Source organism: Salminus brasiliensis, chromosome 20 (genome assembly GCF_030463535.1).
Source record: "Salminus brasiliensis chromosome 20, fSalBra1.hap2, whole genome shotgun sequence".
Taxonomy (NCBI): Eukaryota; Metazoa; Chordata; class Actinopteri; order Characiformes; family Bryconidae; genus Salminus; species Salminus brasiliensis.
Window position 1 is genome coordinate 24,453,915 of NC_132897.1, and position 17,925 is coordinate 24,471,839.

The following is a 17,925-nucleotide window of genomic DNA, read 5'->3' on the forward strand; positions in this document are numbered from 1 at the left end:
ATATGATATCTGACCTGTAGGTGGCGCTACTGTGTCGCTTTTCATCCTGAATCAGTGTAATCTCTGTGAAACTGGACTGAATTGTCTACTTATGTCTCTTTACCCTGAACTGTCTCCATTATGTTGTGCTAATAACCACAGTGTGAGGAGGCCTGGAAAAAATGACCTTAACGTGGTTTCAGACTGACCTAAAGTGACCTTCACCTTTAAGTTCCATAATGAGTGTAAACAGTCCTTATTTCCCAACATGAACCCAGACCCAGATTCATTTTAGAAACTATGAACTGAAACTCCATGGCAGCATTTGAAAACCATTAATATGCAACATTATGGGCTGTTTAATTTAGACGTCTAATAGACTGTAGTGTCTAAACGATTAACTCTGGCATATATTAAATATAACAGCAGTTTATTAGTTCTTATCTCCTGCTCTCCGGGACCCTCACCTCACTTGGCCTTGGAGAGGCAATCTCCCCGCACCCTCCCACAAGCCTTTGCAAGGTCTAGGCCACAGAGACCAGCTACAGTTTGTTTCTTTAGTTCCAGTGCATTTAAACATTCAGTTCAAGTGAGGATTCTACAGATTTATCAATTCTTCTGTTTACAGACCGTCACTCTCCCTTTTCATGACGGTCATGAACTGAACTACATCCAGTTTTTTCACATATTTTTTTATTTTAAGATATGATTCTTCTCATCCCACCTACCACCTGGGAGTCCATGTTCAAGTATTTTCCAAGTATCGGTCAATAGATGCTCTAAATTCAGTTCAGGATGAGAAGATTACAGAGAGGACGTAATGTACACGAGATAAGGGGTAAAGATAAATTTACCATAACAGTGAAAGTAAATGTGAATTTACATATATATGGTCACCTGAAGTAATTCATAATTAATATACTGGCCTTTGGCTTGAGTAAGCTCTTCCTGTCGTGAGTATTCAATCAGAAACCTCTAATCAGCATTAGTGAACAGTTCAGTTGTTTTTTGTATTGACTTTTACTGTTTTGACTTCTACATAACCTGGTATACATAGAGACTAAATCTATAACCACTAGACTACTATAATAACACACAAAGTAAAGTAACAGCAAATGTTACATGTATTATGATTATTATTATTAGTAGAAAATAAGGGATTAAAGACTGCACACACTGCTTTCAGAATATAGAAGAGTATATATGATATACAAGCTGACAGCCCTAGTTTCTCTAAAGCAGGAAAGTACGAGCAGTTGGCGTCATCACTCGACTATATGTTCAAAGTGTCAACAAGTAATAAATAATAGGAAAAGGGAGTGGTATTGAAACATTGGCAAAAAACAAAATAGATAAAAGGGGAAAAGCCTTATAAAATCAATTCAAGTTTATTTATAAAACAACGAATGTCATCACAAAGCATTTAACAGAGATCTGGGTATAAATACCTAGAATAAAAACAATAAATCAATACTGAATTAAGAGAATATGGAAATGCGCCGTCAAGCCATAAAAGATGAAAACGTGAGTGAAATGTTGAAGTCCAGGCAGGTATGCATGGTCATGCAGTGAGGTGAGGATGAATCAACACGAGGCTCTAGATCAGGACAGTGGGCTGTAGGATAGTCGAGAGCCAGGTCTGGTGGTACAAGGATGGAATAGCTGGAACTGGGCATCTCAATACATGGTAGAGAGAGAGAGAGAAAACAGAAAGGAGGGGGAAAACAAGGGGTTAGGAGATCCAATGGGTAGGGTGGGAGTCAGATCACGGCAAGCTTAAAACAACAAAAAAAAAAAAAAAAAAAACAGTAAAGGTTTTAAGCACATCTTAGATAAAACAAGGCCTTGATTCACAGGGAAAGTCCTAACTACATAAACATACTCAAAGGATTGGATACAATAAAAATGTCCTTCCCTAAACTCAGGCCTCTTTTGCCACAGGACTTACTGTACAAATGACACGGGTAGAATTGATCAAGGTCATAACAGTAGAGACAGAATTGTGGCCAAAATACATTTGCAAAGAAACAGACATACCTACCACTCCGAGAAAAAGGACTTGAATGAACAGGATAATACAGCAGTCTCGAGCACAAGCACTGCAATCCATATGATCAGCTCAGAGTCCATAAACATTTTCCATTTACCAAACATGGATTTCTATCATCCCGTAAGACTGGTGTCCTCACCCCCTTATTTCAGTCCTGAAGCACTGTGGCTGTAAAAGCTACATAGGACAACCACATACGGTCATTTCCTAAAGTAGTGTTGGTAAGAGTCTCAAACGCGAGAACAGCTCAGCCAGTTTGGATGAAACACTTTGTTTTGAACACAGAAACTCACAAGAGACATCGGTATGATTGACTAACTAAACATTAGGTGGTGCATTGTCCTTGTGTGTGAAAAAGGATAGGAACCAGATTCCTGGGGGCCTGAAAGGAGGTCAAGGGTGCACAATGTTCTGGGCCATTTTCAAGAAGAAAATTAAGAAAGGGATTTAGGAGTATGAGTAGACTGGTGTACGACCTGTAAACGTAGATTAGAAAGACAATAATAATCAGAACCTGTAATCAGATCAGGACAGAACAGTGTTAGTATGAAAACAGGCTACAGCAGCATGATTAGAATACCCCCAGAGTTGCTTCTTCTGAAGTGGGAAACTGATAGTAGTCCAGAATCCTGCAAAAGAAATGTACGTTACTGGTTGTAGGGTTTAAGAAGTTCTCCAAGATGCTGTGGGGACAAACAATCGAGAGACTCATTTCAGAAGAAGTATTTTATAATCAACATGGAATTTAACTGGAACCCAGTGCAGGGACGAGAGAATAGACACATGTGGTCACAATTTCAAGCTCTAGTGAGCAGTCAAGCCGCTGCATTCTGAACTTATTTAATGACCCTGAGCTTATTTAAAGATTTACATAAACTTCCTACCATAGCAGCATTACAATAATCCAATCTTGAGGTTATAAATCTATATAAATTTAATAGAGTGCGCGACTGAGTGAGCTCATTTGTGTTCTGTTCCATTTTTTATATACATTTTCCTTTGACTTGTTTCATAAATTCAATATCACTGTAACTTACCTGGAAGTAGTCAGCTGTGTGCTTGTGGTGAAGCGTCCTTCACATCTGCTTGAAGCCACACTACCACATCACAGCCAGCCAGAGTTGCAGGTGGACAGACAGCAAGCTACAGATTTGTAGATGGGTAAAATAGAACGAGCTGCAGATCAACAGAAAAACAACCACAGAGCTGCAGATTTAAAGACAAACACAGTTGCAGACAGTCAGAGTTGGAACCAGAGTCTAAACAGAATGAACTGCAGATTTATAACCAGAGAGGTATAGATTGACAGACAGACAGACAGACAGACAGACAGAGATGCAGAAGGACCGAAAGCCAAGGGACATACATACAGTCAAACAGAGTTGCAGATGCATAGTCGGAAAAACAGCCAGCCAGCCAGCCAGCCAGAACTGCACATTGAAAGAAAATTAGCCACTAAATTGCCACACAGTTGCAGATAGACACACCAGCCAGAGATGCAGATAGTCAGACAGTTTCACATGGATACAGCGTTTCATATGGATAAACACAGCCAGAGTTGCTGCCAGAGCCTTAGCAGGATGAATTGCAGAGTTTTAGATGGAGACAGACAGAGATGCAGAACGGTAAGCAGCCAGCGAGCCAGCCAGAGTTGCACAAGGACAGCCAGTCCAGCCACAGAATCACACATGGAAAGAAAGCCAGCCAGCCACAAAGTTGCACATGGACATGCAAACGGCGCCACACACAGTTGCAGACAGACACAGTTTAAAATGGACAGCCACCCAGTCAACCAGTTGTAGATGGACAAACAGCCAGAGTTGCGGAGCGAAATACACACTGCCAAACAGTCAGAAACAGTCACACAGTCAGAAAGACAGCCATCCATTGAACTGCACATGGATAGACAGCCAGCCATCAGAGTTTAAACAGAACGCAACAAAATTGCAGATTCATAGACAGCCAAAGAGTGTTGATGGACATTCACACAGCCAAATATAGTTACAGACGCACAGTCAGAAAGACAGCCAGCCAGAGTTGCACATGGATAAACAGTCAAAGCAGCACACAACAACAGAGACGCAGACACATAGTCAGAAAGAAAGCCATCACTGCACCTGACAGCCAGCCAAACAAAGTTGCAGAGGGATTATCATACATTTGCAGACGGATAGGGAGTTTCACATGCATAGACAGCCAGTCAGAGTAGCTGCCAGAATCTAAACAGAATGAACTGCAGCTTTATAGACAGCCAGCGAGAGGTGTAGATGGACAAAGGAACATACAGTCAAACATGGTTGCAAATGCATAGTCAGAAAGACTGCCAGAGTTGCACATTGACAGACAGACACTGAATTGCAAACAAATGGCCAAGCAGACAGCCACACAGGTGTAAATGAAAAGGCAACCAGAGATACACATGAATAGCCAGGCAGCAAGCGTTGCACATGGACATGCAGACAGCCATACAGTTGCAGATGGAGTGACAGCCAACCAGCCTGCCAGAGTTGCAGATCCTAAGGGAATGAGGGGGGGGGGGCACACCAATAGCATTAGGATAAAGCAATTAATTACATCTAGCTTAGCTTACCAGTTTACATCAACAAGGCCATGTAAACAAGACATGTAAATAATGTCGTATTGTCATTTTAGGATGTGATGACCACCCCTATAGCAAGCACTTGGTTCACTCCAGGCTAAGCAAAGAACGAGCGCCTTATGTAAAGAGTGTGCGACTTGTCTCTTTCATGTTCCGTTTTGACTTTGTCTATACTTTCCATTGACTTTTTTGCACAAATTCAATAAACATCACTGGATGTATTCAGCTGTGTACTTCTGGTAAAGCCACACTACCACAACACAGAGACAGCCAGCCAGAGCTGCAGATGGACAGACAGCAAGCTATCGTCTTGTAGACAGATAAAACAGAACAAGTTGCAGATGGACTGAAGAACAAATACTGAGCTACAGATTTATAGACAGACAGTTGCAGACTGAGAAGAGGGACATACATACAGTCAAACAGAGTTGCAGATGCATAGTCGGAAAAACAGCCAGCCAGCCAGAACTGCACATTGAAAGAAAGTTAGCCACTGAATTGCCACACAGTTGCAGATGGATACAACCAGCCAGAGATGCAGATTGGCTGTGTCTATCCATATGAAACTGTCTGACTATCTGCATCTCTGGCTGGTTGTATCCATCTGCAACTGTGTGGCAATTCAGTGGCTAACTTTCTTTCAATGTGCAGTTCTGGCTGGCTGGCAGATAGTCAGACAGTTTCACATGGATACAGCGTTTCATATGGATAGACACAGCCAGAGTTGCTGCCAGAGCCTTAGCAGGATGAATTGCAGAGTTTTAGATGGAGACAGACAGAGATGCAGAACGGTAAGCAGCCAGCGAGCCAGCCAGAGCTGCACACAGACAGCCAGTCCAGCCACAGAATCACATATGGAAAGAAAGCCAGCCAGCCAGCCACAAAGTTGCACATGGACATGCAAACAGCACCACACACAGTTGCAGACAGACACAGTTTAAAATGGACAGCCACCCAGTCAACCTGTTGCAGTTGGATATACAGCCAGTCAGAGTTGTAGCCAGAGTCTAAACAGAACCAATTGCAGATTTATAAACAGCCAGAGAGTTGTAGATGGACAAACAGCCAGAGTTGTGGATCGAAATACACACTGCCAAACAGTCAGAAACCGTCACACAGTCAGAAAGACAGCCAGCCATAGAGTTGCACATTGTTAGAAAGCAAGCCATTGAACTGCACATGGACTGACAGCCAGCCATCAGAGTTTAAACAGAACGCAACAAAATTGCAGATTCATAGACAGCCAGAGAGTGCTGATGGATAGACAAGCCAGAAAGTGTTGATGGACATTCACACAGCCAAATATAGTTACAGACGCACAGTCAGGAAGACAGCCAGTCACAGAGTTGCACATGAATAGACAGACAGAGCCTAGGCAAAACCAGTTTTAAAAACTGTGATGGAACTATGCTAAACAAGTCCATTTCAGTAACTGAAGCAGGTCTGCTTTGGAGCTGGTGCACCATTTAGTAACACAAAAAGCTGTGGTTAGAGAGTGATGTGCAGGCTAGATCATCTGTTACATGAATCAGATCTTTACGGTGAGTCGGTAGGGAGATTATATGCCTTATATGTAAAGAGAGCTACCTCAGATTAAAAGTTGGACTGACACACAGACACTGAAAGTTGCAGATGGATGGACAACCAGCCAGAGTTACAGATGGACAAAGAGATAAAGATATACAGACAGTCACACACTGTTGCAGATGGAATAGATAAAAAGACTTAGCTTTTAATCATAAATATGCTGCCACGACCAGACCTGTAAAGAAAACTGTAATAGTTAAAATCTGGGGGAGTGGATTCATTCAGGGCCATGTATTCATTAGACATGGTGAACTAAGGTGGTTATCCCTAATAAAGTCATTGATAATGTTTGGTTACAATGTGTGGGACCAACACAGGTTAGATACTGCAGGGTTTGACAGAAATATGAGCTAGAGACAATTTTTAACACAAGCAGAGCAATGGCAGAATTAATGATTGGAATAAAGTAAATCATGTAAATCACTGGCCCTACCCAGTCACACCAGTCAGGTAAGTCAGTCCTAGCATAGTACCTTCTTGATGTTCCCGGAGAGATCAACAAACCCCAGGGAGCACAGATGAAGCCTTTCTTTGCAGAAGGGGACCGGACGTCAAACCTGCAGCCAGTGGTGGAGCGTGAAGAGTTGGCTGAACGGCTTGCTCTCTCATCAGTAGATGGGCATGGGGCTAGAAATGACGATCCTGGCAGCGGTCTTCTTCCATATGTTGTCTGGGAGCCTGCAGTAGTGGTCCTCCAGGACACTGGCACCTTGGAGTTACCCTTTGTGACAGATATTAATTAGTGTTTTAGAAGAAGTCTCCAAAAACGAGAACACCACCCTGAGTAGTTGTCCTTCGCTGAAGACAAAGTGCCGACTATATTTTACCGATTTCCCTGGTCACGCTGACTCTCCCAGGGCCTCTCCACTGCCACCGTATTCCTTGAGTAAACACAGGGGTTAGTAAAGCAAAATAATATAAAGTAACACACTAGATAACGGATTAAAACTGGCTAAGAAACAAGCCAATGCTAATATTAAAGAAAATAAAGAAATGCCTAGGAGTAACAAGCAACATGAGAGGTCTTGTGGACAAAATTGTGTGCTGCTCACTAGCACTTGGAGGGGGGTTAAATTTTCTGCAATCACTCCTTTATGTACATGTAGACCTATATGTAGACCATGGCTTTGTAGCTCATCCTCAGGTAAAAGAGAAAGAGTGAGAAGAGAACAATCCACTAAAAGTTATTTGGTTTACTACACCACAAACCCCCAAACCCAATCAAAAACCCTAACATTCAAACAAACACACAGTCATTACACCAATACACACTTTGACGCAGATGACAGCAAAGTACGACCTTCGGCTCCAGCAGATGGACGTTACAACAGCCTCCTTGAATGCTTTAATTAATTGTGAGATCTGTAAGAAGCAACCAGAGAGATTTAAGCGAAAATCAAACATGGTGAAAAGGTTTTCTGTAAAATGATTAAGTCATTGTATGCTCTCAAACAGTCTGGAAGGACCTAGGGGGTGCATTATTATCTAGATGAAAATGGCTTTACACAGAACCTAGATGAAACATTGAGTGACACTGATATTATTTTTTCTGCTTGTATCAAAAAGTAATATCGCACACACACACACACACCTGCCAACTGTCCAAATCACCAAGAATGAACGACGGACCCCAGGCGGCCTCTTCGATCCTTGAGTCTGTCTTTTTCGGAAAGGTGTCCAGAAGTGTGCGGCAGTGCTCCTTCAGGGCCTCGCTGAGTCAGGTGGAGAACAGTGGAGAAAGATGATGCTGAAGGTGTCACACTGCCGAAGCACCAATGGAAGCCTGTTCAGGGCACAGGCACCTAGAAAACAGGAGACAGCGGCGTTACTCTTTGGGCCCAAAATGTAAGTGTTTCACAGTGGAATCTCCAACAATGAGAACACAATGACTCTCCCAGGCTGCCTCCGGCCTAGTCTTCCATCTGTGGAGTTTGGTCTGTCTCTACAACAGCAACTAGATCTGCGGTTCAAGCAGGACGAGCTCCATGAAGAGCGTCTGTTCCTCCGCGGTCGCCATGTTCCTCGAGTGTAAACACAAAGACAGAAATGCAAAAGTCAGTTAGTGAGAAAAAGTACTGTACAGTAACACAGGTAGCAGATAGCACAGGGATTACAAGATAAATAAGACAAAGCCAATATTAAGGCTATAAAGTAGGGATAGTTGCTCGACTCAGAGCCCAATTACGTCACAAGCTTTCAAAGCAGGACCGAAACAGCAATTTGGAGTCTTGCTCAAAATACTAGCTGGTCCTATAGATCCAGTACGCAAAAGAGGGTTATAGATACACTCTGATGAGAGCTATCCAACTACTGTTTTTGGGTTGTTCCAATAGACAAAGTATAAAAGAAGCATTAAAAGAACTGGTGGATGTTTGTATGTTTTGTTGTGTTTTCAGTGGGTTTGTGGTGCAGTAAGCAAAAAAACACTTAGTGGATGGTTCGCTCTGCATTTTATACTTATTAGTTTGAAGACAACTTACAAAGCCGCAACCATTACAACATGTACAAGACCTGATCCAAGTTGGACAGCCACTAAATTGTCACAGTTCATTTGGGTCAGACAAGAACACTGGACTGCAGTCAAGCATGTAATGAGGTACTTAAAGGCTCCAACTGATCATGGACTGTGTTACCAGAAGAGAGGAGAGAAACTGAAGCTTGAGGCACACAGTGATGCAGATTTGGCTTCAAATACAAAAGACAGGCGAAGCACAACAGACTCCGGTTTTAGTCCAACTAAAGATGGTCCTCTTACTCTGCTCGGTCTACATGTGAAGGAGAATATATGGCACTCGCTGTTACCATTCAGGAAAGCTTGTACCTCACACAGCTACTAAGTGCCATGAACAGTGATCACCAATATGCACCTGTGAAAATACCTGAAGACAATCAAGAAGCAATCACTCTTTCCATGAACCCTGTATGGTGACAAAGATGAAGACACGACCACATTAGACACCACTTCATTCGATCAGTGCTCCATGAGTGTTAAATAACTGAACACTGTCCCACAGCAGATATGGTTATGGAAAAGCCAAACCTTTTAAAGAGGAGAGTATTTGGATCAGTATACAACACTTACAAACATGACAGATAGAAGCTAGAGTCAAAATGAGAAAGGGAATCTTTGTAGGGTACAACAAGAACAGTCCATCATACCTAGTCTACTATCCAGACTCAGGGAAAGTCCTCAAACACAGACTGGTGAAATTTCTTACAGAGTGTGTTACTGAACACCAAACCCAGACTGACCAGTCAATAGCAGATGACTTCCATGGGGAGAGATGTGTACCCCCATGCCAACAGCCAACCGTGTTCAGACTCCAGAAGAGGTAAAAGGGTTTCAAACTGACGCTTAAAATGGCGTTTAAACAAAGATTGACATAACAAACACTTTTCAAAGAGAGACAGGAAAGCACCTCAGTATTTAAGCTGACTGTGTGTCAGATATTAAAGACCAGATACTGACCAATACTGACTACTGTTACAGGGTCTGTAATGTACCACAGAGCTTCAAAGAGGTGTTCAACAAAATCACAGTTTGAGTTGATGCGGATGACCTTGAGCTCCACCAGATGGACATTACAACATCCTACTTGTATGCACAGATTGATGGAGAGATGTGTATGGAGCAACCAGAGGGATTTAAAGGAAAGACAAATACAGGTGAAAAGGTTTTCTGTAAACTGAATAAGTCACTGTATGCTCTCAAACCATCTGGAAGAACCTGAAACATGATTATTAAGATGAAAATGGCTTTACACAGAACCTAGATGACCATCGTGTCTTCAACAAACACCCTGAAAACAGCAGGATGATACTGATAATCTGGGTTGAGGATCTCATCATTGCTGCCAGAAACAATGACTTACTCATGGAGGTGAAAAAAAGGCAAACAACATTCAAGATGAAGGAAAACTGAACTATTTTCTATGTACTGATTTGGATCAAAGTCAAGGAGCAGTAAAGAGGAGTCAAAAGAAGTACACATCAAAAGTACTAGAACAATTTGGTATGTCTGCTAAGGTCAACCCCATGTAGACAAAAGTCACAGTGTAACAAGTAGTGATTCTGTTGATCCTACAAGATCTCACAAAGCAGCAGGTAGACTGACTTATGTGAAGAGACAAAGGTGTGGGGGGGTATTAGGCAGCAAGGAAGCTTAGTAATGTGGACAAATTCAGGCCTCACTGTATTGAAGACCCTTATTTAAGGAACATAAGGTTCTAATACTCATTGCAAGTTTTTACATGGTTCCATTTTTTATATATTCATGTTGTGTGTAGGTTTTACTCCTTACAATTAACTTGCTCCCCATATGGCTATTGGGATAAACATTACACAGAGGACTCTGTGGGACAACGGCAGCATTCCTGAATGGAATCACAGAAACTCAAACCAAGGACTTCCCTGGTTTAGACTTTCCTTTCATAAGGAAACACCCAGGATTTATAAACTGTCTTCAGAGAGAAGGACATCTGAAGTAAAAAACACCTTGGTGAGAGCTACTGTTTTCAATTGTTCCAATGGACACCAAGTATGAAAGAACGGTTAAAAAAAAACTGGTGGATGTTTGTGTGTTTTGTGTTTTTACTGGGTTTGTGGTACAGAAAAAAAAAAATACGAACACTTGGTGGATTCTTTTCTTTTTAATCTAATGACGACTTAAAGCTGCAACAGTTACAATGTGTACAAGATCTGATCCAAGATGGACCGTCAGTAAATTGTCGCAGTACGTGTCTGAGCCAAATGAACAACACTGGACTGCAGTCAAGCATGTATAAGGGAGGGTGGGGAGAAACTGACACTTGAGGCACACAGTGATGCAGATTCAGCATCAAATACAGAAGACAAACGAAGCACAACAGACTCCGGTTTTAGTCCAACTAAAGACGGTCCTCTTACTCTCTGCTCTCTACATGTAAAGGAGAATATATGGCATTGTCTGCAACCACTAAGGAAAGCTTGTACCTCACAGCTACTAAATGCCATGAACATGTGATAACCAATATGCACCTGTGAAAATATTGGAAGACAACCAAGAAGCTATTGCTCTTTCCATGAACCCTGTATGTTGATAAAGATGGAAAGATGTATGTAGACATTAGACGCCAGTATTTGGATCAGTATACAACCCTTACAAACATGACAGATAGAAGTTAGACTCAAAATGTTAAAGGAAATCTTTATTAGGTAGGACAAGAACAGTCCATCATACCTAGTCTACTATCCAGACACAGGGAAAGTCCTCAAACACAGGCTTGTGACATTTCTTACAGAGTGTATTACAGCTGATTATTTAAATGGGGAGAGAAGTGTACCCCCATGCCAACAGCTAACCATGTTAACCCACCCCAGAAGAGGTTCAAGAGTTTCAACCTCATGCTCAGGGATGGTGCCTAAATAGAAGGAGACAGACATAGTGCACTCCATCTAAAAAGAGAGAGAGGAAAGCACCTCAGTATTCAGCTGACTGTGTCAGATATTAAAGACCAGATAATCACAGATACTGACTTCTGTTACAGACTCTGTTTTGGGTTCATGCAGATGACAGCACAGTATGACCTTCAGCTCCACCAGATGGACGTTACAACAGCCACTCGCATCGACTGATTGTGAAATGTATGTGGAGCAACCACAGGAATTTGAAGGAAAATCAAGAGGTGAAAAGGTTTTCTGTAAACTGAATAAATCACTGTATGCTCTCTTGACAGTGACTTCTTTAGGGTCTAGAGATCATATATATTTAACAGCCCATATTCAATGCAGGAGCTGCTTGTACTCAAAGCCAAACCTTTTAAAAGATGAGAGTATTTGGATCAGCATACAACACTTACAAACATGACAGATAGAAGCGAGACTCAAAATGAGAAAGGGAATGATTATTTCCATGGGCAGAGATGTGTACCCCCTTGCAAACAGCTAACCGTGGTGATCAGAATCCTGAAGAAGTTCAAGAGTCTCAAACTGATGCTAAAGACATGGTACACACTATTCAAAGAGAGACAGGACAGCACCTCAGTATTTAGCTGACTGTGGGTCAGATATTAAAGACCAGATACTGACCAATACTGATTACTGTTACAGGGTCTGTAATGTACCACAGAGCTTCAAAGAGGTGTTCAACAAGTATTGGGTTGAAGCAGATGACCTTGAGCTCCACCAGATGGACGTTACAACAGCCTACTAGCATGCAAAGATTGATGGAGATGTACATGGAGCAAACAGAGGGATTTAAAGGAAAGACAAATACAGATGAAAAGGTTTTCTGTAAACTGAATAAGTCACTGAAAGCTCTCAAACCATCTGGAGGAACCTGAAACAACATGATAATTTACACACAACCCAGCTGACCATCGTGTCTACAACAAACACCTGAAAACAGGAGGATGATACTGATAATCTGGGTTGAGGATTTCATCATTGCTTTCAGAGACAATGATTTACTCATGGATGTGAAAAAGAGGTCAACAACATTCAAGATGAAGGATCTAGGAAATCAGAACCATTTTCTATGTATAGATTTTGTCTGCTAAGGTCAACCCCATGTGAACAAAAGTCACAGTGTAACAAGTAGTGATTCTGTTGATCCTACAAGATCTCACAAAGCAGCAGGTAGATTGACTTATGTGAAGAGACAAAGTCTCTTCACATAAGTCAATCTACCTGCTGCTTGTGAGAATCACAGAATCACTACTTGTTAGGGGGTGTTAGGTCATTAGGACATCTCTGTGAGACGTATCCAGCTCCTGTTTTAGGATTATTCCAATAGACAAAGTATGAAAGAACCATTAAAAGAACTGGTGGATGTTTGTGTGTTTTGTTGTGTTTTCAGTGAGTTTGTGGTGCAGTAAACAAAATAACACTTAGTGGATGGTTCTCTCTGCGTTAACCAGCCGTAACCATTACAACCTGATCCAAGTTGGACCGTCAGTAAATTGTCACTGTTCATTTGGCTCAGACAAGTACAACGCTGGACTGCAGTCAAGCATGTAAGGAGGTGCTTAAAGCCTTCAACTGATCATGGACTGTGTTACCAGAAGAGAGGAGAGAAACTGAAGCTTGAGGCACACAGTGAAGCAGATTTGGCTTCAAATACAGAAGACAGGCGAAGCACAACAGGCTCCGGTTTTAGTCTAACTAAAGATGGTCCTCTTACTCTGCTCGGTCTACATGTGAAGGAGAATATATGGCACTGGCTGCCACCATTCAGGAAAGCTTGTACCTCACATAGCAACTAAATGCCATGAACAGCGATCACCAATATGCACCTGTGAAAATACCTGAAGACAACCAAGAAGCAATTGCTCTTTCCATGAACCCTGTATGGTGACAAAGATGAAGACACGACCACATTAGACACCACTTCATTAGATCAGCGCTCCATGAGTGTAAAAAAAACTGAACCCTGTCCTACAGCAGATATGGTGGCAGATGTTATGACAATACCTGTAACTAAGCTCAATCTGGAGAAAATTAAGAGCTTTGTGTTTGGGATGTAAACGGGTAAGTGTTGTGCTGTGGAATGCCATGTACAGTGTGAGAGCAAGTGGGGTGGTGGCAATTTATTTGGGTGTGCTCTCATTACAGTGATCTTACTGTGGGGGGGCTTAATTTGGTGTGTTGTAAAGAACTCTTCACAACAGGGGCTTAAATAGCTGTTTGAAACCACCTCTATACGACATGCTGACACAGAGAAAGCCTAACCTAGACTCAAAGTGTGAAAGGGAATCTTTGTAGGGTAAGAACAGTCCATCATACCTAGTCTACTATCCAGACACAGAGAAAGTCCATAAACACAGACTGGTGAAATTTCTTAGTGTGTGTTACTGAACACCAAACCCAGACTGACTGTGTGTCAGATATTAAAGACCAGACACTGACCAATACTGACTACTGTTTCAGGGTCTGTAATGTACCACAGAGCTTCAAAGAGGTGTTCAACAGAATCACAGTTTGAGTTGATGCAGATGACCTTCAGCTCCACCAGGTTGACGCTACAACATCCTACTTCAATGCTTTAATTAATTGTGAGATGTATATGGAGCAACCAGAGGAAAATACAGGTGAAAAGGTCTGCTGTATGCTGAAGTCACTGAATAAGTCACTGTATGCTCTCAAACAGTCTGGAAGAACCTGGAACAACATGTTGTCTGATTATCCAGATTAAAATAACTTTACACAGAAGCTAGATGATCACTGGGTCTACAACAAACCCCTGAACACAGGGTTAGATGTTCATCATGAAGTACAGTAAGCTAGCTGTGATGCTGTTGGTTATCATGATCACAGGAGTGTATTTATTGTCTCAGGAACAGACTGGCTCCTTTACGAGTGTGTTGCTACAGTCTCTGTACATAAAGGCTCTATATAACATGACATTGAGGTCAGAAGTCCATCATGAACGCTAAAAGCCTCCACAAACTTCCAGAGGGGCTGATTCTATGTCCCCCACCAATGTGAAAACCACTCCTAGGCCTTGATTCAGAGCTCTGTATTCACTAGGTTTTGATCAAGGTTCACAGAGACATCGTGAACTAAGGAGCTGATCAGTCAGAACTTCACTGACCGTGACTTCTTTAGGGGCTAGAGATCGTATATTTAACAGCCCAGATTCAATACAGGAGCTGCTTGTACTCGGAAAGCTGAATGAATCTGGATCAATTCTAATAAAGTTGATAAAGACGATTTTCTGACGTTACGATTATAAATCATGCGGGGACACAGACACAGTCTCCATACTGCAGGGTTTGTCTGAAACACTATGAGTGACACTGATATATTACTTTTAATACAAGCAGATAAATCACAGAATTAATGCTGATAAAATCGAGGAAATCCTCTTAAACTAACCTGACTGGTGGGACTGGGAAGGGCCAGAAGCCGCGACGCTGCCGCTGAGGGAAGCCGCCTGCCGACGTCCAGAACACGAACACCTGGAGAACAGGAGACCGTGGCGCTGCTCTTTGGGCTCCGATACTCTGAGGAGTTTTACAGTAGAGTCTCCAGCAATGAGAGCACCGCCCTGAGGAGCTGTACTCGGAGCCGGAGCAGGTGAAGGAGAAGTCGAAGAGCTGTGGTGGTGGAGGAGCCCTCGACTTTTTCGACCACGCCGACGCCCCCAGACCCTCTCCGGTGCGGGAGTGGATGTGACGATCCTCGGGGTCTTCCGCTCCGGTAGCGCTGGAACTGAGACCGCCGCGTTGGAGACGTCGCGGGCTGCCTCTGGCCTCGTCTTCCGTCGGTGGAACTCGGACTGCCGGTCCAGCTGGACGAGCTCCAAGCTGAGCGTCTGGAGAGCTCGTTCCTCCGCGGTCTCCATGTTCCTCCACAGTAAACAGACAGAAACACAGTCAGCGAGACAGAGGACTGTACAGTAACACAGCCAGCTGCTGTAATCCTCGAGCTCTCTGCTCCCTAAGATCAGTGAGACAGAGCTGAGAGTAAAGACTATAAAGGAGAGTCGGTCGCTCGACGCTCTGAGTCGACTCACGTCTCGAACAGCGGTTCAGAGTCTCGCTCAAAATACCGGAAATCACGTGATCGCTGGAAGCGAAGCTTCGTTACGTCACTGAAACAAATCACGTGCCAACGCGCGTCTGAAATATGTACTTAAATAAAATATAAATGTATAAAATTAATGAATTTGGTTGACTTTCATTTTAAGAGAAATATTTGAACATCAGGTGTTGTTTCCAAACCGACAAAAGAAATAAAAGTCCTTGACAAACCTCCGTATTCGAGGGTTTTAACTGGAGACGATGTGAAATGTCCTCTAATAAAACATCAAAAGGAACAATAAGGACTAAATGACAGCAATCGTTTAAAATGTCTACCGCAGTCCAATTTCCAAACACTGGAGAGAGGGGTCTGCCCCGCCCCCTCAACACCAGACCCGCAGCTCGAGCGGGTTGCCAGGTTGAGGACACTGAACCTGCAGGAACGAGCGCGAGACGAGTTCAATAACTTTTACAATGACAAGCGACGACGAGTCATATTCTGTAAGATGATCAGTAAATATACTCGCTTGATCTGTTTTTATTGTCTGTTCATTATAAACCAGCTCATGAGGATTTTATATAACTCTGTCAACTGTTAGCGAGCTGGATGCAGCGCTGCCGGCTTTATCCAGAGCCAAGCTCCTTCTCCTGAACACAAAAGCCCACTGCTCCTAAAATACACTCTGGAGCTGGAGTTACTAATTTACACATCCTGACAACATACTGCTCAGTTTAACAGATAATATACACACTTTTCTCCGAGTAGTAGCTGCTGTAGACCTCAGTTATGAAGGGCCCTCACTGGAGCTTCACCACACAAACCTTCTGGACGCAGGAAGATCATCAGGGCTTCCAGCTCTTCAGCTTTCATTCATCACCAGCTCCCTCCATTTCATGTAGTTACTGTTACACATCAGTTTATTTCAGACTGTCTTTACCCTGATTTACACTTCTAACATTGTTGTTTGTTGTTAAAATAAAGTCTAATTATTAATGAACAATGCTGCTGTAACAAAGTATGACTTATGAGTTGATGAAAAAGACAAGATGAAAATGAACAACTTTATTAAACAGTTCTATACATTATCTATTTACAGAGTAACAAGGGTTTATAAGGGTAAGTACGTAACAAAATGGTAATCACATTGTTTAAAATGGTTATGATGAACATGATTTACAGTATTGAAAAGTGAAAATTTTATAGTATATTATTAATAAAACCAGGAATGGTGAGATCAGTATACAAACTCCAATCAGTGCAACGACCTTATTATAAAAATAATGCAAAACAAGGTATAGCAACAGATATGAATAAATATAATACAGAAAAATATGTAAAATGGACTTTAAAGGGACTTGAGAGATGTGCAGCTCTTCCTCCAGTGGGAACTGCTGCTCATTAGTCTGTCTGGAACGCTGCACTGTGGAGAATAACTGAAGTTATTACAAAAAAATGTAGTTATTGTTTTGTGGGCTAGTTCTTCAGCACAGTGTGATGTAGAAAAGAAAGGATAGTTTATAGCTGTGGAGCATACGATCAAGCCTGGGTTTGCTTGAGTTCCTCTATGGTTGGTGCCGGGACAGGCAGAAGCAGGCCAAACCTTCTGGGGTCATCAGGGTGAAGCTACCTCAGTCTGGGTCTTCCCCTGCCAGTCATGAAGCAGCAGCTGTAAGAATCAAATTCTAACAGACTGTTTACAAAGACGAGGAACATATTCCTCATCTGGGCTGTCATCACCTTTTCCTTTTCTCCCTGATCATCTGTTCCCCAATCAAAACTGTCAAATGTGAGATGAGTAAATACTAGGAATCATACTACAAGTACATTTACTTCTACATTACTACTCAAAACAATAATCACAACTTCCTGAGGTCACTGATCTCATGTTCATTCATGTTCAGGTTTTCGTTGTCTTGGACTCTCCTATTCTGAAGACAATATGATAAAGAATTACACACTGTCAGCATAGGTGTGGACTGCAGCTACTATTTTCTCTGTGTCATGTTCAGTAATAAACTATAGTTACCTCTTCCCCAAAGCTTCAGAGACATCCACTTTAATTAAGGCTATTTTGCATTCTGCATGACTATGATGCCATTCAAGCCGTAGAGACTATGCGTATGGTCATTATACCAAGGCGCTAGCTTTTTCTCCATAATTAGTTTGATCTTAATTGGCACAACATTGTCAAGATTAGAGCGGAGCACAG